Source organism: Eretmochelys imbricata, chromosome 12 (assembly GCF_965152235.1).
Source record: "Eretmochelys imbricata isolate rEreImb1 chromosome 12, rEreImb1.hap1, whole genome shotgun sequence".
In the NCBI taxonomy this organism is placed as follows: Eukaryota; Metazoa; Chordata; order Testudines; family Cheloniidae; genus Eretmochelys; species Eretmochelys imbricata.
Window position 1 is genome coordinate 9,673,629 of NC_135583.1, and position 7,345 is coordinate 9,680,973.

Genomic DNA, 7,345 nt, shown 5'->3' on the forward strand with positions numbered 1-7,345 from the left:
GGACAGCACTCTCAACTCAGATGCACTGGCCAGGTAGACAGGAAAAGGCCCACAAACTTTTGAATTTCAATTTCCTGTTTGCATGGTCACCTGCAGCTTGCCACGCTGGCCAGAACTCATCAGCAGAGGTGACCATGATGGAGTCCCAGAATCGCAAAAGAGCTCCAGCATGGACCGAACGGGAGGTACGGGATCTGATCGCTGTATGGGGAGAGGAATCCATGCTATCAGAACTCTGTTCCAGTTTTCAAAATGCCAAAACATGTCAAAATCTCCCAGGGCATGAAGGACAGAGGCCGTAACAGGGACCCGAAGCAATGCCGCGTGAAACTTAAGGAGCTGAGGCAAGCCTACCAGAAAACCAGAGAGGCAAACGGCCGCTCCGGGTCAGAGCCCCAAACATGCCGCTTCTATGATGAGCTGCATGCCATTTTAGGGGGTTCAGCCACCACTACCCCAGCTGTGTTGTTTGTTGCCTCCATCTCCATTGAAGGAGAGAGCTTACAGCAAGCAAGCAGAGAAACCGGTTTTCCCGACAGCCAGGAACTGTTTCTCACCCTGGACCTGAAAGCAGTCTCCCCCCAGACCCACCCAAGGCTGCCTCCCGGACTCGCCAGGTGGAGAAGGGACCTCTGGTGAGTGTACCTTTTTAAAATACTATACATGGTTTAAAAGCAAGCATGTTTAGTGATTGATTTGCCCTGGCATTTGTGGCTCTCCTGGATATACTCCCAAAGCCTTTGCAAAAGGTTTCTGGGGAGGGCAGCCTTATTCCACCCACCATGGTAGGACACTTTACCACACCAGGCCAGTAGCACATACTCGGGAATCATTGTAGAACAAAGCATTGCAGTGTATGTTTGCTGGCATTCAAACAACATCCGTTCTTTATCTCTTTGTGTTATCCTCAGAGTGATATCATTCATGGTCACCTGGTTTGAAATAGGGTGCTTTTCTTAAGGGGACATTCAGAGGTGCCCGTTCCTCCTGGGCTGTTTGCCCGTGGCTGAACAGAAATGTTCCCCGCTGTTAGCCGGGGGGGGGGGGTGAGGGGCTAGCCACGTGGTGGGGGGAGGCACAATGCGACCTTGGAACGAAAGCACATGTGCTGTGTATGTAATGTTAACAATAAGGTTTACCATGAAAGAGTGTAGCCATTGTTCTAGAAAATGTCTTTTTAAATACCACTGCCTCTTTTTTCTTTTTTTCTCCACCAGCTGCATGTGTTTCAATGATCACAGGATCTTCTCCTTCCCAGAGGCTAGTGAAGATTAGAAGGTGAAAAAAACGAACTCGTGATGAAATGTTCTGAGCTCATGCTGTCCTCCCCCCACACTGACATAGCACAAACGAATGTGTGGAGGCAGACAATGTCAGAGTGCAGGAAAGCACAATATGACCGGGAGGAGAGGTGGCGGGCTGAAGAGAGGGCTAAAGCTCAAATGTGGCGGCAGCGTGATGAGAGGAGGCAGGATCCAATGCTGAGGCTGCTGGAGGATCAAACCAATATGCTTCAGCGTATGGTTGAGTTGCAGGAAAGGCAGCAGGAGCACAGACCGCCGCTACAGCCCCTGTGTAACCAACTGCCCTCCTCCCCAAGTTCCATAGCTTCCTCCCCCAGATGCCCAAGAACGCGGTGGGGGGGGCCTCCGGCCACCCAGCCACTCCACCCCAGAGGATTGCCCAAGCAACAGAAGGCTGGCATTCAATAAGTTAAAGTTTTTTAAACTTTTAAAGTGCTGTGTGGCCTTGTCCTTCTCTCCTCCACCACCCCTCTTGCGCTACCTTGGTAGTTATCCCGCTATTTGTGTGATTGAATTAATAAAGAATGCATTAATGTGAAGCAACAATGACTTTATTGCCTTTGCAAGCGGTGATCAAAGGGAGGTGGGGAGGGTGGTAGAGTGAACCAAGGGGCGGTGGGTTTCATCATGGAGAAACAAACATAACTTTCACACCATAGCCTGTCCAGTCATGAAACTGGTTTTCAAAGCTTCTCTGATGCGCACCGCGCCCTCCTGTGCTCTTCTAACCGCCCTGGTGTCTGGCTGTGCGAAACCAGCAGCCAGGCGATTTGCCTCAACCTCCCACCCCACCACAAACGCCTTCCCCCTTACTCTCACAGATATTATGGAGCGCACAGCAAGCAGTAATAACAGTGGGAATATTGGTTTCGCTGAGGTCTAAGCGAGTCAGTAAACTGCGCTAGCGCGCTTTTACACATCCAAATGCACATTCTGCACTTGCTCAGCCTAGAGTTGAACAGCTCCTGACTACTGTCCAGGCTGCCTGTGTACGGCTTCATGAGCCATGGCATTAAGGGGTAGGCTGGGTCCCCAAGGATACCTATAGGCATTTCAACATCCCCAACGGTTATTTTCTGGCCTGGGAATAAAGTCCCTTCTTGCAGCTTTTGAAACAGACCAGAGTTCCTGAAGATGCGAGCATCATGTACCTTTCCCGGCCATCCCACGTTGATGTTGGTGAAACGTCCCTTGTGATCCACCAGTGCTTGCAGCACTATTGAAAAGTACCCTTTGCGGTTTATGTATTCCCCGGCTTGGTGTTCCGGTGCCAAGATAGGGATATGGGTTCCATCTATGGCCCCACCATAGTTAGGGAATCCCATTGCAGCAAAGCCATCCACTATGACCTGCACGTTTCCCAGGGTCACCAGCCTTGATATCAGCAGATCTTTGATTGCGTGGGCTACTTGCATCACAGCAGCCCCCACAGTAGATCTGCCCACTCCAAATTGATTCCCGACTGTCCGGTAGCTGTCTGGCGTTGCAAGCTTCCACAGGGCTATTGCCACTCGCCTCTTAACTGTGAGGGCTGCTCTCATCTTGGTATTCTTGCATCTCAGGGCAGGGAAAAGCAAGTCACAAAGTTCCATGAAAGTGCCCTTACGCATGCAAAAGTTTTGCAGCCACTGGGAATTTTCCCATGCCCGCAACACTATGCGGTCCCACCACGCTGTGCTTGTTTCCCGAGCCCAGAATCGGCGTTCCACCGCATGAACCCGCCCCATTAGTACCATGATGCCCACATTGCCAGAGCCCCTGCTTTGAGAGAAGTCTGTGTCCATGTCCTCATCACTCACGTTACCGCAGTGACGTCGCCTACTCGCCTGGTATTGCTTTGCCAAGTTCTGGTGCTGCATATACTGCTGGATAATGCACGTCGTGTTTAATGTGCTCCTAATTGCCAAAGTGATCTGAGAGGGCTCCATGCTTGCCGTGGTATGGTGTCTGCACAGAAAAAAGGCGCGGAACAATTGTCTGCTGTTGCCCTGACGGAGGGAGGGGAGACTGACGACACGGCTTACAGGGAATTAAAATCAACAAAGGGGGTGGCTTTGCGAGAAACTGCATGGCTCCCTCAAGGATAGAACTCAAAACCTCAAGGACAGAACTCAAAACTGGGTTTAGCAGGCCATTGATTTCACAGAGGGAAGGAGGAGAAAATGAATACAAAACAAATCTGGTCTATTTCTTGTTTTGAGCCACTTCATCTATCTTTATACATCTTGCTGGCAGCAGACTGTGCAGTACGACCATTAGCTGTCATCATCTCCTGGGTGCTCGGCAGAAGACGGTGCAGTACGACGACTAGCCATCATCTTCTGCTGGCTGGAGGTTAAAACACAGCGCACTGCCGGTTGGATTGAATCGCCATGAGATGAAACAAGGGAAATGACCTGGCTGAGTCACTCCCATGTTTGCCCAGGCGCCCGATTAAAAGAGCACCCAGGACTACATTGATGACGGCTACCAGTCATACTGCACTGTCTGCTGCCAAAAGGCAATTAACTGCTGCTGTGTAGCAATGCAGTACCACGTCTGCCAGCACCCAGGAGACATACAGTGACAGTTAGCTGAGCGGGCTCCATGCTTACCGTGGTATGGCATCTGCACAGGTAACTCAAGAAAAAAGGCGCAAAACGATTGTCTGCCCTTGCTTTCACGGAGGGAGGGAGGGAACGGGGGCCTGACGATATGTACCCAGAACCACCTGCAACAATGTTTTAGCCCCATCAGGCACTGGGATTTCTACCCAGAATTCAAATGAGCGGCGGAGACTGCGGGAACTTTGGGATAGCCACCCACAGTGCAACGCTCCAGAAGTCGACGGTTGCCTCTGTACTGTGGACACACTCCGCCGACTACATGCACTTAGAGCACTTGTGTGGGGACACACACAATCAACTGTATAAAACCACTTTCTACAAAAATGACTTCTATAAATTCAACCTAATTTTGTCGTGTAGACATACCCTAATAGCAGCTGGGCGTGTCATATGAATCTCACTCACACTACCTAATACATACCCCTGCCTCATGGGGGTGTCCCCCACAGATCCTCTACTCTGTGGGGGTTCCATCCATCTCCCTCCCTTGTGGGGTGTATCACCTAATCTCCTGCTTCCCATATGGGGTGTCACACAAATTCCCTGTCCTTTGGGTGAGGGTACCAAACTCTCCTTCCTATATGGGGGTATCACATGAACAGCCTTCATCCACACATGGGGGTGTCACCATGGGCAGATTTTGGGTGGGGCAAGGCAGCCTGAGTGTGCAATATAACAAGTTCTTCAGAGGAGACAGGAGACTGCTCCCAGCTTGTGCCCTGAAGCAGGGAGTCAGAATTTTGTTTATAAACAGATTGATTAACAGGGGATTAAGATAAGAAAGGGCTGTTAAGCCGTTTCCTAAAGTTAAATGACCTCTTCCAAGCTCAGTGAAATGCAAAAAGTAAGTTGCCTAAATGACAGAAAGTAATTGTAGATTTTTCTACAATTGTTTCAATTGTTGTTTTCAAGAGGTAGTAACAAAATTACTAATATCTTTCTTTGAGAAGATAACTGATTTTTTTTTAAACAAAGAAATGCAGTAGATCTAATCTACCTGGATGTCAGTAAGGCATTTGATACAGTTACACAGGGGAAATTATTAGTTAAACTGGAGAAGATGGGGATTAATATGAGAACTGAAAGGTGGATAAGGAACTGATTAAAGGGGAGACTGCAACAGGTCATACTGAAAGGTGACCTGTCAGAATGCAGGAAGGTTACTAGTGGAGTTCCTCATTTAACATTTTTATTACTGAGCACAAAAAGTGGGCATGTGTTAATAAAGTTTGCAAATGACACAAAGTTGGGAGTATTGCCAATATGGAGAAGGACCGGAATATCGTACAAGAACATCTGGATGACCTTCTAAACTGCAAGTAATATAAATGGGATGAAATTTAAGAACTAAGAAGAAGAATTTTTGCTATAAGCTGGGGATTTATCAGTTGTAAGTGACAGAGGAAGAGAGAGACTTGGGTGTTGTCAAGGTTCCTTCCTCACTCTGAACTCTAGGGTACAGATGTGGGGACCTGCACGAAAGACCCCCTAAGTTTATTCTTACCAGCTTAGGTTAAAAACTTCCCCAAGGTACAAACTTTGCCTTGTCCTTGAACCCTATGCTGCCACCACCAAGCATGTTTAAACAAAGAAGAGGGAAAGAGCCCACTTAGAGATGTCTTCCCCCAAAATATCCCCCCAAGCCCTACACCCCCTTTCCTGGGGAAGGCTTGATAAAAATCCTCACCAATTTGTACAGGTGAACAGACCCAAACCCTTGGATCTTAAGAACAATGAAAAATCAATCAGGTTCTTAAAAGAAGAATTTTAATTAAAGAAAAGGTAAGAGAATCACCTCTGTAAAGTCAGGATGGTAAATACCTTACAGGGTAATCAGATTCAAAACATAGAGAATCCCTCTAGGCAAAACCTTAAGTTACAAAAAGACACAAAAACAGGAATATACATTCCATTCAGCACAGCTTATTTTACTAGCCATTTAACAAAAGGAAATCTAACGCATTTCTAGCTAGATTATTTACTGACTTAACAGAGTTTCTGAGACTGCATTCCTGATCTGTTCCCGGCAAAAGCCTCACACAGACAGACCCTTTGTTCCCCTCCCCTCCTGATTTGAAAGTATCTTGTCTCTTCATTGGTCATTTTGGTCAGGTGCCAGCGAGGTTATCTTAGCTTCTTAAACCTTTACAGGTGGAAGGGTTTTGCCTCTGGCCAGGAGGGATTTTATAGCACTGTATACAGAAAGGTGGTTACCCTTCCCTGTATTTTTATGACAGGTGTATTGGTTGATCACAGGATGACTATGAGCTATCAGTGTGATGCAGCCGTGGAAAAAGGCCAACACAGTCCTGGGGTGCACCAGACGAGGTATTTCCAGTTGAGACGGGGAAGTGTTAGAACCATTATCCATGGCACTGGTGATATCTCATCTGAAGTAGTGTGTGCAATTCTGGTCTCCCATGTTTAAAAAAGATGAATTCAAACTGGTTGCAGAGAAGGGCTACTAGGATGATCTGAGGAATGGAAACTACCTTATGAGAGGAAACTCAGGGAGCTTGGCTTGCTTAGTCTAACAAAAAGAAGGCTGAGGGGAGAGATGATTGCTCTCTATAAATACATCAGAGGGATAAATACCAGGGAGGGAGAGGAGTTCTTTAAGTTAAGCACCAATGTGGACCCCCAGAACAAATGGATATAATCTGATCATCAACAAGTTTAGGCTTGAAATTAGGTGAAGGTTTGTAACTATTAGAGGAGTGAAGTTCTGGACCAGCTTCCCAAGAGGAGCAGTGGGAGCAAAAAACCTGACTTCAAAACTAAGCATGATACATTTATAGAGGGGATGGTATGACAAGACTGCCTACAATGGCATGTGGCCCACCATTGACGGCCTGTAGAAAAACACCCCAACAGATAGAGACAAGACAATAGATGGGGAGGGCTCTGAGTTACGACAGAGAATTCTTTCCCAGGTATCTTCCTGATGGGTCTAATTGATCACTGTATTTGGGGTTGGGAAGGAATTTTTCCCAGGTCAGATTAGCAGAGACCCTGAGTGGGTGTTTTGTTTTGTTTTTTTGCTTTCCTCTACTAGGGTGACCAGATGTCCTGATTTTAAAGGGACAATCCTGATTTTTGGATCTTTCCTATTACCCCTCACCCCCATCCCGATTTTTCACACTTGCTGTCTGGTCACCCTATCCTCTACAGCATGGGTCACTTGAAGGTTTAAACTAGTGTAAATGATGAGTTATCTGTAACTTGCAGTCTTTAAACCATGATGTGAGTACTTCAGTAACTCGGCCAGAGGTTAGGGGTCTATTACAGGACTGAGTGGGTGTGGCCTGCAAGGTGCAGAAGGTCGGACTCGATGATGATGGTCACTTCTGATTTCAGTAAGCGTATCTGAGTAAGAATATACATTACAATTTTAAACCTAATCAGTGTCCCTTAAGTGACTTGCCACAAGATGTC